At 41.0% G+C, this 14,219-nt stretch overlaps 1 long non-coding RNA gene across 1 annotated transcript; it reads right to left on the reverse strand.

Moving 5' to 3' along the window:
- Positions 1 to 773: 773 nt before the first annotated feature.
- On the reverse strand, positions 774 to 12,647 carry LOC115088809. The gene is made up of 3 exons (XR_003855899.1): positions 12,598 to 12,647; positions 2,543 to 2,766; positions 774 to 1,168 (listed from the first exon to the last, which is right to left on the reverse strand). It is a non-coding gene; the product is annotated as an uncharacterized LOC115088809 (long non-coding RNA).
- Between the last annotated feature and the right edge of the window lie 1,572 nt (positions 12,648 to 14,219).

A 14,219-nucleotide genomic window follows, 5' to 3' on the forward strand; every position in this document is an offset into this window, starting at 1 on the left:
ACTAATTGGAGAAAATTCTTTTTCACTCAACGCACAATAAAGCTCTGGAATTTGTTGCCAGAGGATATGGTTAGTGCAGTTAGTGTAGCTGGGTTCAAAAAAGGCTTGGATAAGTTCTTGGAGAAGTCCATGAACTGCTGTTAATCAAGTTTACTTAGGGAATAGCCATTGCTATTAATTGCATCAGTAGCATGTGATCTTCTTATGTTTGGGTAATTGCTAGGTTCTTGTGGCCTGGTTTGGCCTCTGTTGGAAACAGGATGCTGGGCTTGATGGACCCTTGGTCTGACCCAGCATGGCAATTTCTTATGTTCTTATGTAAAAAGGGGCTCTACTGTAGATCAGAATTCCCTTCATAGTAGTAATGATCTTGTGACTTCAAATGAGCTCAAAAATAGATTTGATTTGAAAGTACTTAAGACCCATGGGCATTATTTGATTGTTAGGACACCAGTACTCTTGGCCTGGAAATTATTTTTTTCTGATAAGAGTAGTCTCCATATTTCCCCTGATATATATATATAAGTATCATTTATTTATTTATTTGCAGTCATTTTTATTTTGCCTATTGCCAGAATCTGTTCTAGGCAGAATACAACAATATAAAATGAAATACAGATGCCAAATCACAAAACAAAAGCAATTCAACATATAAAACATTCAGTTCAATAATAAATGAATATTAAAACCAGCATTGATAATATGTGCCACCTCAACATTACTAGACTTTTAAGACTAGTAAAGCTAATATAGGCATTTCCCTTCCTAAAAGCCCTAAAATAATTATAATTGAAACTTACTTAGAGCAATACTTTCATGTTCCAGGGTCCCGCTAAGGGGCACACAAAGGGGCAGGCCCTTGGGTGGAGGCTTGTCTAATGGGCATCCTTTTGTAGTTTGCTTGGGGGACACCTGGTGATGACATCACTTCTGGGTGCAGCGTCTTGATTCTAGCAGCAGCATCACTGATCCCAGGTACAGCTGAGAGAGGTAGGAAGGAAAGTATAAGTGAAGTTACCAGCAATTTCAGGCAGGAGAAACATAGGACAATGCCCATTGTCCTTAATGTGCCTCCTTTTATCATATGCTTGGGGCCGCCTTGTGATGACATCACATCTGAATGTCAGAGTCTCGATTCCAGCAGCAGCATTACTGATCCTGGGTACAGCTGGGAGAGGCAGAAAAGAAAGTGCAAATGGAGTTAGCGCAGTTTCAGGCAAAAGGAACACAGGACACAGCTGACATAATTCCATAGTTTTGATGAGCCAATCAAAATGCTACGAAAATTCGGGGGGAAAAAGTGATCGTTTCTTTTTTTATCCAATATATTAACAAACTTAGAAATATCGTACGATATTTCAATTCTTCAGAAAAACAATTCACATCCCTAGACGTATATGCTTAAATGTGCGCACGTGTGCCGGTTTGAAAATTACTGTCCCTGGAAGAATGATACAAAATAAAATTTTCCTGTTGTGATTGTTCAATAGATAGTAATTGGCATTAAGTATTTTTTTCTTCTTGCCACATCTATAATCACAGTAGTAAATCAGTCCCAAAAGGATCTGTTTCTGTGGTCTGTTAATCTTTTCCTAAGGATCACTTTCCTCCCATAGGTTTGAATATAGGCTGCCTGGGCTTCACTGAAAATGTTTCTCCTATCCCTTAAGGATCTCCCTTGTACAATACCCTGCCTAGAGTCACTAGAAAGATCTGGAGAGTTAAAACTGTTCTTCCTGCAAAGGGAGTTCATGAAGACAAGACGGTGTGCAAACCGTGCTCAGCAAGATGCAAAGTGTTTTTTCCTTCCTTCCCCTTGAAGGATGGGTGGGGTGGAGTATAACTAGTACTTCCAGCCTGAAGTAAAAGTAGAGAACTTAGAGCTGAGCTGAGCTGGGAAAAGTATGAAGTTAAGGGAAGAGAAAGGAGTAGAGGGATTCCTCTCCAAGGAATCCATAGAGGAAGATAATTGGAAAGTGAATTCTAAACAGTGTCGATGTGGATCCTGTCTACATACTTCTGGTGTAGAGACTTGGAATCTGAACAGAAGGGTGCTAGGAGAGGGTCAATATGGAGTCTTTAGAAAGGGTCCTAATATCTGAGAGAAGAATCAATGAGCTGAGCTGTGAAAGGCCTGTGGGGATGGTCATGTGGAATTTACTCTGAAAACCTTGGAGCTCAAGGCTGAGGAATGGAAGGTAACAACTGAGGAGAAGCTTGAATTGTGCATAGAGGCTGACGCGCAAATAGAAATGGGTGTTTCTTCTTCTTCTTCTTTTTCTATTTCTACCTACTCTTTCAAGACTGGTACTTTTCCTTATTTTTGGCCTATATTATAATAAGTTGACTATACCATTGGGGTTTGGAAATTTTATCTTGGACTTTGCAAATAAATTGATGTTCTTATTTTGGAACTACAATTGATTTGTGGGTCTGTGCTTTTTGTAAAAGTCTTCCCTTGGACCTCTCAGAAGTTATCTGGTTACCATTGAAAGAACCCTTGTGTGTGGAACTATTCCAAGGCTGCAGATATATCACTCACCTCCCCTGTATTCTCTGAAGGTGATCTGTGTGACAAAGCAGGTTACAATTGCTTGATCCTTCCTTCTCTAAAACTCTCCTCTCTTGTTCTTCTGGCTGAAAATCTGATGTGGGGTCCCATTGTTTTCTCTCCTCCTCACTATCAATTCCAACTGGTATCCTTTCGCTTTTTTAACGTCCTCTCTGAAGTCACTGAGACCTTTCAGTTTGGAGGATCCAAAAGTACTACAACAGGGAAAAATCATTTTCATATCTCCTGTCTGATGGGCAGAAAGGGTAGTCAATAAAATGTCCTCCCAAACAAAAATTCACATATACTCCAAAACCCACAAAATTACCCTTTTACTGACCACTGGTGTTGGATTAACAATGTAATCTCTGTGCTTCCTAACCACTCAGCAAAGGTGTTTAGCCAATATCAAGTATGAATAAGGAAACTACAAAACAGGAAGAGTTCCTTCTTTCAAACTCCAAACAAAAAGCTACACTGACTTGAAGAGTCACCTGCTCATTTCTGCAACCTCCCATGTGGATGTTGTGGCAAGATGGAACATTCCTCTCCACGTTTAGTCCTAACATTAGGCCAAATTCTCTAACAGACTTCCTAAAGGGGCTCTACATTGTTATTATTTTTCCCTATTTAAGTACTTATAAGTCAGAGCTTGATAATATATTTGTTACATTTAAAAATGTCTTAATATTATAATTTTTAAAATACATAGTTACATAGTTACAGATGTAGAAATATAGAATCTATGCATAATTAAAAAAGTTGTATAAATCTTCATAAGGCAATTACATCTAGGCATCAGCCTACATCAATAAGTTTCTATTGAGTGACCTTATTTTCCTAGATTTTAATACCGCAGAATAAATAATATAAAAGAGAATTAGTACTTCCACTTTAGATTTCTAATAACATAAAAGCTTGAGAAAGATAAATGGAGAAGGTATCTGGAGTACCTTGAACCTTTGTACATCTATTGCAAATCAATTCCTTCTGTCACATTTTTTCTAATTAACAAGAATTCAACAATCAATATACAGCCTCATTTGTTCATTATACCTTACAGTCTGAACTTAGAACATTTAGCTGCACTAAGGGCTCGGTTTACTAAGACTTTTTTTCCTATTCTGTCTAGTGGGGGTGTATGGGAGGGAAAGCTTAGTACAGGGATAGGCAACTCTGGTTCTTTAGTGCAGCAAACAGGATAACCAGAATGAATATGCATGAAATATTTGCATGCATTGCCTCCATTTATGCAAATATATTTCATACATATTCTTTGTGGCTATTCTGAAGACTACTTGTTTATAGCACATGAGGACCAGTGTTGTCTAGCCCTTGCTTAATACATCAGGCCCTAAATTTAGTTCAAAAATAATATAAAAACAATCAAACTGAAAGATATTTGCTACTGATGTTTGGGAAATAGATTGTCAGAAGGAACAAGAAGAACAGAATTAGAAACATGATTATTTGCATTTTGATTTTTCTCCAGTACTGGGGTTCAAGAGTGGCATATTTTAGTCCAGCAGAAATATTTCTTACTTCTAAATCTGCAATATTTTTATAAGATACTTAGCAAATCACTGAATCTATTATGCTTAAATATATTTTAACATCTACAGCCCCATTTTATGAGACTTTTGTTTATATAGAAACATAGAAATGACGGCAGAAGAAGACCAAATGGCCCATCCAGTCTGTCCAGCAAGCACATCATCGATTACTGCAATGCAATTTACCTTGGTTAGCCTTTCACCACTCTTAAAGTGCATTATCTATTGCAGAATGCAGCTGCATGATTGATATCTGTTTGCAATATTAGGTCTTATAATTTGCCAGTGCTATTTGACCTCCACTGGTTACCAGTACAGTGGAGGAAAAAATACAAAACTGTTGAACTGACACACAAACCTTTGGCATTGGATATGCTGCCTTGGACTAATGCCGCCTTGGACTAATGCCATGCTATGGATATATAATCCTGGGAGCAGTGGCATACTAAGGGGAGGTCTAGGTGACGGTCTGCCCCAGGTGGCAGCCAGGAGGGGGGTGACATTGAGAGGCCCTGACCTGTGAACCCTGGCATGCAGAGCCCAACATGCAACAGTCATAAAGTGAAGAACCTTGAATCTCTGATCAGATGGATAAAAAATAGTGAAGATATCTGGCAAGCTGCATGTGGAGCCCATCCTGCTCGTGGCTGAGGAGTGGCGACAGAAGAAGTCAGGTTGCACACACGCAGGACCAAGTAGCAGAGCATCAGCAGACCATGTGGCCCATAAGACTCTTCTTTTTATTCGGGTTGTGGGAGCTAAAGGAGGAGATTGCTGTTGCCTTATGTGCTTCCTGGTGTGGTAGGGGGTGGGGGAGTAAGTGAGTGAAAGAATGTGTGTGTGTCATTGAAAGCAGATATGGAGAGAGCATGTGTGTGTGTATGTGTGTGTGAGAAAGAGCATGTGTATATGTGACTGAAAGCATGGGTGGAGAGAGCATGCATATGTGTGACAGAGCATATGTGTGGTGTGCATGAGAGCATATGTTTATGAGCATGTGAGTGAGAACATGTGTGTGTGTGTGTGTGTGTGTGTGAGTATGTGACTGAGAGTATGTGTGTGCATGCGACAGAGAGAACCTGTGTGTCTGTGACAGATTGCATGTGAGTGTGACAGCAAGCCAGTGCCTGTATGTGTGTGTGTGTGTGAGAGAGAGAAAGCATGTATGTGTGAGTGAGAGAGAAAGTCTGTGTGCAACAACACACCCCTCCCCCAATTTCCATTCCCTCCTCCTCACTAATCTATGAAAATCTCAGAGCATCTGGAAATCAAAAGTTCCCAGGTAAGGAGACAGGGTAATTTTTTTATCCTTATTAGTTTTAATTATAGGTTATTATTTGATGTGTCTGCTGTTTGGAAATATTCTATTGGTGTTTAGGACATTTTTAAATATTTTTATATGATTTTTTTCATTATTGGATATTCTATTTGTCACCTGTTTCAAAATATTTATTCTTTTTATTAGTATGGCTTTACTATTAAGATTGTTTTATATTTCTTGATTTTGTTTGATGTTTTTGAGGAATGATTCTTCATTTTTTTTCCATTGTTGCACTGCCTACAGAGTCTGGCTTATAGCTGTTTCCAGTTCAATTTTTGTCTGCATGTTTCTACTTATATTTTGGGGTTTCCTTATTTTGTATTTGGTGAAGGGGTGTGTGTGTTCTGCGGTTGTGACTGAAGTGAAGTATTCTGTTAGCATGTAGTTTCTCTATAGGGATCTATGGTGGCCTTGTTTATTCTGTTTTCCTAATAGGAGTTAAATTGATGTTTTAGGGCCCAATGTAATATTTGCAGTATTGCCTTTTCATAAGTTGGGTTGTTGCTGTTTGAATGCTGGCAGTTAATGCCCATCAGCATCCCACCTCTCTCCCCCTGGGTTGTTTGTGTGCGTGTGTGTATGAGAATGGGAGCCTGCCTGGATTTTGTATGGTGTGTGTGAGAATGGGAGCCTGCCTGGATTTTGTATTGTGTGTGTGAGAGTGGAAGCCTGCTTGGGTTTTATATGTGTGTGAAGAAAGTTTGTGTTGCTGCACTAATCCACAACAAGCTCAGCATGACTGGAAATCAAAAGTTCCCAGGAATGGAGAGTGAAGAATTTTTCCATCCTTATTAGTTTTAATTATTGGCTGTCTGGTGTATCTGCCATTTTTAAATATTTTATTGCTCTTTGGAAAATTTGTAAAATTTTATATGAGCTCTTAATTATTGGATGTTATTGTATTTATTAGCTCGTTGGAAATATTATTGTTATTAGTATGGTTTCACTAGTTTTGAAGTGAGAGGAACTGTGAATGAGGGGATCCTGGGGGACACAGAGGGAGTGACCCAGAGATCACCGGGAGATGGGGGGTTGCCAAAGGAAGTATCTGCCTTGGGTGCCAAATACTGTATGCATGCCACTGCCCAGGAGATCATAGCATTCCTCTCAAAGAAGATCATTGGATATCTTGTGAGTCCGCCATGCCAGACTTGGTGATACAAGGGAGCGTGCTTTTTCTATTGCTGCACCGACTCTGGATCCAATTTACCGCAAGAGTTGTGACTGATGGATTTTCATAAGATCTTCAAAAAAAATGGCTAAGACTTGTTTTTCTGAATGGCATTCAAATAAGCCTGTCTTTTGTGTTGGTACAAGTACATGGTGTCAAGTCAATGAAAGTGGATGCCCTTCGAATTTGCATTAACAGTAATTCATTAGGCATTGGAAGTTTGTTTTTTTTTTCTTCCTTTTGTTTGTATAATATTGGTTTAAAGTTAGGTATATTAATTTTGTGTGCTGCCTAGGACCTCTGGCCTAAGTGGCACATAAGTAAATAAATCATGTTTTTTTTTTGACACACCACTCTTCATTAATTTTTCTACCTATAGTTTTCATTTTGAATAGAAGATGGAGAACTATAAATATCTGAATGCCATGTGTTATAAGTTCAAAGACCAGGTAGAACCAAAAGAAATTGGGTATCAAGACGCTCCTTTTGTATCCTTGCAGTGACCTCATAACTATAAGATCAATTCAACCATTTAGAAGCCAGCAAGGAGGTTGAAATGAGTAATTATTCAAGTTTGTCATGTATTTTAAATTCTATCGTGAGTTTGGAAAGTGGGAATAGAATCAATTAAGTCAAAAAGTGCTCTGATTATATCAGTATTAATCCTGGTATCAATTTTGACCTGTAAACACTGTTGAGAATAAAAGATTAATTCATAAATATTACTGATGAGGAACCTTCATACTTGTGGGCTAGGCATTCATCCACCTTAAAATGGAAGCATGATCTTTTGCTTATGGCCCGATCTTGTTATTATCGGTTCCTGGTGATGCAATCAGTTAAGTAACTCTTTGTTCTTTTTTTGCTGTTCCTTTTTTTATGCACTTAAAATACGACTTTTCTCAAACCATTAATATTTTCTGAAAAATCAAAGTTTAACTTATATGCAAGTTCAAAGCCCTTTTCTGAAAGTGATAAAAAAAATTCCTCATTCCCCAACATGGGGTGTTTTGGAGAGATTCGCCTGCTTCAAGGATAGATAAATCTTACAGCTCTCTAAAGTTTATTCACAAATGTCGGACTTGCATGATACAGCACTGTAATCTGACACATTGAACGTTGTTCATAGTTTGCATATGTTGACAGTTTGAGAAAAGTAATATTTTAAATGCATAAAAATAGAACAGTAAAAAAAAGTACAAAAATGTACTTGCATGATTGCATCACCAGGAACCAATGATTAGATAGGGGCATAAACAAGAGGTCACATTTCCATTTTAAGTACTTAGCCCACAAGTATGAAGATTCCTCATCAGTAAAATTTATCAATTCATCTTTTATTCCCGACAGTGTTTACAGTTGAAAATCAATACCAGGATTAATATTGCCTTAAAGAGAAGTTGATATTTAGTTCATTTATGCACACATATTTACCTCCTCCTTGGACTCCATTTATTGATTATATCAGTAACGTCGGAATGCAGTAGATGAAGCATAGCAGCATGTTTAAGGAGCGATGTCAGCATAATCCAAGGGCAAGAAACCAGAAAAGCTTACCCATACTTCAATCACAGCTGTGTCTCATTTAAATATAAACCAAACACAAGGTAATTTTTGATGGAAAATGCAACTGTAACATACTATCATTGCAATTTTAAGAGATCCATTTAACCATATTAAGAGCAATTAATGCAGGTAAAACCTATTGACAATTCAATAGCACATATTGTAGCAATTTTCAAAAGCCTTTTTGTCTGCTAGGCAGTAAGTAAAGAAATTACTAGATAACCTAGTGGAAATGCAGGCATTGATGTAGCTGTATTTGTGTGGTAAGCTACACAGAAGACTAAAGAAGTCAAATGTTCAGGCAACAGTTATGCTATTGTGGTTTCTGCTAGGGGTGTGCATTCGTTTTGAACGCATATGTAAAACACAACTTATATTTTTAAAAGAGAAAAAAAAGGTTTGAGGAGAAACGCATCGCGAGTTCCAACGTATTCAACATAGCTATGTTGAATACGTTGAACCTAAATAAACACTTAAACCCTCCACCCTCCTGACCCCCCCAAGACTTACCAAAACTCCCTGGTGGTCCAGCGGGGAGTCAGGAAGCCATCCCTGTATTCCTTTGCGAGGAGCACGTGAAGTCGGTGTCATGTCGAGTGACGTCGGCGTCACGTTGAGTACAAGATGGCGCCGGTGACCATGTGACAGGGGCTGACCAATGGCACGGCAGCCCCTGTGACACAGGCTATCGGCGCCATGAGGAAAATCGCAGACGAGTGCAGGGATGGCTTCCTATCTCCCCGCTGGACCACCAGGGAGTTTTGGTAAGTCTTGGGGGGGGATTAAGGAGGGTGAGGGGTTTAAATTTGTATTTAGGGAACCGGTGAACGTATGGACAGACCCTCAACTTATGGAATTCTCCATATGTCCATATTGAACAAAATCGACCCTCAACTTCAACTTATCAATGAAAACGTTTTGTCTGCACATCCCTAGTTTCTGCTTTGTCATTAAAGGTGCACTAAAATTTACTATATCTTAATACTGAGAATTTTCTAGCAGCAGGAGATTTAGATAAAGTTCAGGGGGTGGTTCCTCCCCCAAGGGGATGGGACATACATATCAAGGAATATAAAATGCCTCCCGCAAGGCATAGGGTGCAGTTTTGAGAAGAGTTTTTAGTGGAGTTTGAAGCTGAAAGAGCCGTGTAGTGATAAAGAGAAAAGAACTGGGAGGAAGGAAGGCACAGCAAGGAGAAATTGTCCCAGCCAAACTCTCCAGCTCTTGCATGGTCTTTGGACCCTTCTTTGAACAGTCCAGAAGTGACTATTGTGTAGGGATGTGAATCGTTTTTTGATGATTTAAAAAAATCGTCCGATATTTTTTAAATCGTCAAAAATTGTTAGAGTGCGCGATACAATAGAAATTCCCCCAATTTATCGTGAAAAATCGTTAATGGGTTAGTGTCCACTAACGGGAGTTATTTGGGGGAGGGCGGGAAAACCGGCACACTAAAACAACCCCTAAACCCACCCCAACCCTTTAAAACTAAACCCTTACTTTCCCCCACCCTCCCGAACCCCCCCAAAACATTTTACAAGTACCTGGTGGTCCAGTGGAAGCCCCGGGACCGATCTCCTGCTCTCAGGCCATCGGCACCATTTTGGCTGCCACTAATAAAAATGGCGCCGAATGCCCGATAAAAAAAAAACAAAAAACACCGACCCTTTAAAAATGACCCCTTTGCTTCCCCCACCCTCCCGAACCCCCCCAAAACTGTTTTAAAATTATCTGGTGGTCCAGTGGGGGCGCGGGGAGCGATCTCCTGCTCTCGGGCCGTCGGCTGCCACTAATCAAAATGGCGCTGATGGCCCTTTGCCCTTTCCATGTGACAGGGTATCCGTGCCATTGGCCGGATCCTGTCACATGGTAGGAGCACTGGATGGCCGGCGCCATCTTGTGCTTCTACCATGTGACAGGGGCTGATCAATGGCACCGGTAGCCCCTGTGACATAGTAAGGGCAAAGGCTATCGGCGCCATTTTGAATACTGGCAGCTGACGGTCCGAGTGCAGGAGGTCGCTCCTGGACCCCTGCTGGACCACCAGGGGCTTTTGGCAAGTCTTGGGGGACCCTCCTGACCCCCACAAGACTTGCCAAAAGTCCAGCTGGGGTCCGGGAGCGACTTCCTGCACTCGGACCGTCGGCTAGTAAGTGAAATTTTTTGGGGGACTTGGGTTTTGGCTGAGCCTTTGTTGTTGGCCTGGACCTAGACCAAGACCCCTGCATTGCTCTCAGGCCTAGACCACAGTCCCTATTTTGGACCTTGGCCTATGCCCTAGGCAAGGTCCTGGCTTGGACCTAGGCTGAGGCACTGGCATCCTGCTCAGGGATAGGTTGTGGCCCGTGCTTTGGGCCTTAACCTATGCTCTAGGCAGTAGGGCCTAGGCATAAGCCTGATGCATTCTTTTTAAATGAATATAACAAATAAGGTTTGTTTCATTTGGGAGCCCACAATTCATTTTGGGGCCCTCCCATTAAACTAATAGCCCTTATTCATAGCATTTTGCCCATTCATTTAAAATGAGTGCTCTTCTTTAATGACCACAGAAATAGATAGGTAAAATAAGGATTAATTTGCAGGGCTAGGCCAAATTAGCTGCTTTATCACACAGGCCGGATAGAAAGAGCTGACCGATGACTGAAAAATATGAGGAAAGCATTGTGGATCCTTTTGCTTCCAAGTCAAGAAATTAACCCTTTAGACCCAGCTGCACTGAATACAGCAGAAGCTGTGACTGTGCAGGCTGACCACCAATTAGGAGTGTAACCAAAACAAGGAAACTATGCAGAATAAAAGCACAGACAACAGCATTAGCAACAGAAACAGAAAACATAAGACCAAAAACTCCTCATTGATAACACTAACAAAAAAAATAAAAATCGCCACATTCATTTTGGCAGGGGGTGGCACATCACATAAGAACTGTCCATGCCCACACATCTTAACTTCCTTGGCATAGCATATCCTCCCCCTTATCAATGCTGAGCTATATTTACTGGCTTTGGAGGCTGCCATCACATTTTGGTGTTCCCTTATTTGCATCAGATAAGAACTTTTGGGCTGCTGCCACAGTATCAAAGAAAATACTTTTATTGTTCGTGATTACCTTCAGAAATGCAGGGCAAAGTAAGGCATTTGACATACCTCTTGCCCGTAGCATGTGTTTCATATCTAGGAAGTTTTCACTGCACTTCTGCCCTTCTGCACAGATTGCAGCCTCATCTTGTCCATGATTCGGGCATTATGAATGAAACTATGCAGCAGGATTATTACTGGCTTAGGCCTTCCACCTGGCTCAGTAGGAGGTGCCAGCACATGATGGGTCTGCTCGATCTTCATGAGGCATCTCCATGTCTCCAGTCTCCAGTCTCAACCCTTCTGGCAGCCATTTTGAAAAGAATGCGACTGGGTCCTTTCCTTCTGCATTCTCGGGTGTACCAATTATATGGATATTTTTTTTCTCTTGTCACAATTCATCAAATCATTGAGTTTGCCAGACAATGCCTTATATTCTTTCTCCAAGGAGTCTACCTTCAAACTTGCGTGGGTGACATTTCCAGCTTCTCCACCCTGTCCATAGTTTTGCTAATACATGCTGAATTTTCTTGCACAGAGGAAACCAAGGTCACCACTTTTTCCACTATTACCACTCGTTTTGTATTTATATCATCCGAAAGCTTTTTAGAAAGTTGCGTGAACATTTTTTTGCAGGGATTTAGTGTGATTTAGTGGAGTAGCCAATGCTGGCCATTCCTTTTCTTACCCTGCATTTTCTGCCTCGCTGTCCTTATCTGCTGCTGCTTGATGTGAAATTTGTTGAGGCTTACCTGATTTTCCAGGCAACATTTCAGATATTGACTTCTTGGACATGTTAGACACAAGTCTCTGTTGAATAAATCACAGGAGACCACAAATATTCTTTATAAAGTCAATTAGGCCGAGGGAGTTTGTCCTGACTGCATTTTCCTTCTAGTTAGGCATCACATGACCCCTACCCAGTATTTTTAATTGCAATATGTCACGATCAGGCCCATCTGCTCAGCATGCTGTGGGGCTTTGCTGGGCTTCAGGCCTCCGGCTTCGCTCCTACTGCTTCCTGTCCACTTGCACAGCTCCTGCACAGCACTGCTATGGACTCCTCCCGGCCTCTAGTCAGAGTGCCAGGCCCAGTCCTGGCACTCCCAAACAGAACACACAAAAAAGGATCTTAATCAATAAGGAGTTTAATGTGGTGCTGTAGCTCACTGGCTGCAGCCTTATACTAATGCGGGGTTGTCCTTACAAGCCCCAGGGTAAACAGCATTTAAAACCACAATTCCCTTCCAGCCTTGCTCATACATCCATACAGCAATACAGGATTTACCATCCCCCAACCTCCTGGTTATTCCACCTCCATAGAGGAACAGCTGGAGCTTTCCTCTCCCCAGCTTACCTCCATCTCCTCCTCCAGAGACTCTGAGGAGCCGGGCTTTTGTGGCCAGGTCCACCACGGTGGCACGCCCTCTTCCTCAGCCTCCATAGACTCTGCTGAGTCATAGGGATCAGTCCCAATTTCCTCCACCTGTTCCTGCTCAGGCTCCAGCCAGGGGTCAGGTGTTGGTTCGGGGAACCTGGGAAGTGTAGTCTTTGCTACCTTCCTCAGCGCCCTCCGGTGGCTAAGTTTGGTACCACTAGCTTCTGCTTGGCTGTGTCTCAGCTGTTTCTGCCCCGGGCCAGGTCGTACTGCATCACAAATAAAAACTTTAAACAGCTGCAGCTCAGTCCAAGAAATAGCTAATCAGTTGAGTGAGGACTCATTGTAAAGTACTGAAGAGACCTATCTGACAATATAAAGTTTGACAAGCTCAGATATTGAATTTTTAAGTCAGATCTCCCATTTGAAATTCCCTGTGGGTTTCAATGGGGTTTTAAAATCCTGTCACAGACTTGCTTTAAGGTAGGTTTTTTGTCACAAATACAGTGATTAACGTAGATGAATAGCTGCTTATATTTTATTAGGATGTGGAACTTTTGAAATGTAAGTTATACATGTTTTATGACAGTAGCCTATATTTCTCCATGGAAACAGAAAAAAATGACAGTTATCTCTTTTTTAATTTTAAATAGGTGCTATTAAACCTGGAAAGATTTCTGGTTAATTTGATAAATATCTCCTGATTCAGAAAATAAACCCATTTTGAAGGTATAAAACATTTCAGAAAAATGATTAATATAAAAGGTAAAATGTAAGCCAATATGATTCCTTAAAGAATTTAAATGGAACATTTCAGACATTCCCCCAGCTTGAGTTTTGTTAAAAGTTGATCAAAATCCTTTGACAAAAGAAATGTATTTCTTGAACGGGATTTTAATTTTAAGGAATATAGAAACATAGAAATGACGGCAGAAGAAGACCAAACGGCCCATCCAGTCTGCCCAGCAAGCTTTCGCACTTTTTTTTTTCTCTCACATACTTATCTGTTTCTCTTGGCTCTTAGTAACCTTTTTTATTCTATTTCCCTTCCACCCCCACCATTAATGTAGAGAGCAGTGTAGGAACTGCATCTAAGTGAAATAACTTAATTAGTTAGGGGTATTAACCACCGCAATAAGCAAGCTATACCCATGCTTATCTGTTTATCCAGACTATGTAATTCAGTCCTTGTTGGTTGTTACCTGTATACAGATCCACCTTTCTTCATTCCCCCCTGCCGTTGAAGCAGAGAGCCATGCTGGCTATGCATTGAAAGTGAGCTTGGGAATTTAATTTAATTAAACATCATTTATAAACCGCTATCCAGATCAAGAAAACTGCCCAAAGTGATGGACTTGGTGAGGTACTGGAACTCGGGGCCAATGGAACAAAGGCTGACTGAGGGCACAGGAGCAAAAGTAGGCCAAAGCCTAATAAGTCCACATCAAGGGAGTAGGCTCGGAGAGGCATCCAGTGACAGGCTTGAATCAGGGCTGGCAGCAATGCGAGGGTTGTGGCAAGCGATGCTGAGGTTTGAACACGGAGAAGTCAATAGCGTTAGTCAATCAAACCAATGGTTTGATCACAGTGTTGCGGTCCAG

Source organism: Rhinatrema bivittatum, chromosome 3 (genome assembly GCF_901001135.1).
Source record: "Rhinatrema bivittatum chromosome 3, aRhiBiv1.1, whole genome shotgun sequence".
Taxonomy (NCBI): Eukaryota; Metazoa; Chordata; class Amphibia; order Gymnophiona; family Rhinatrematidae; genus Rhinatrema; species Rhinatrema bivittatum.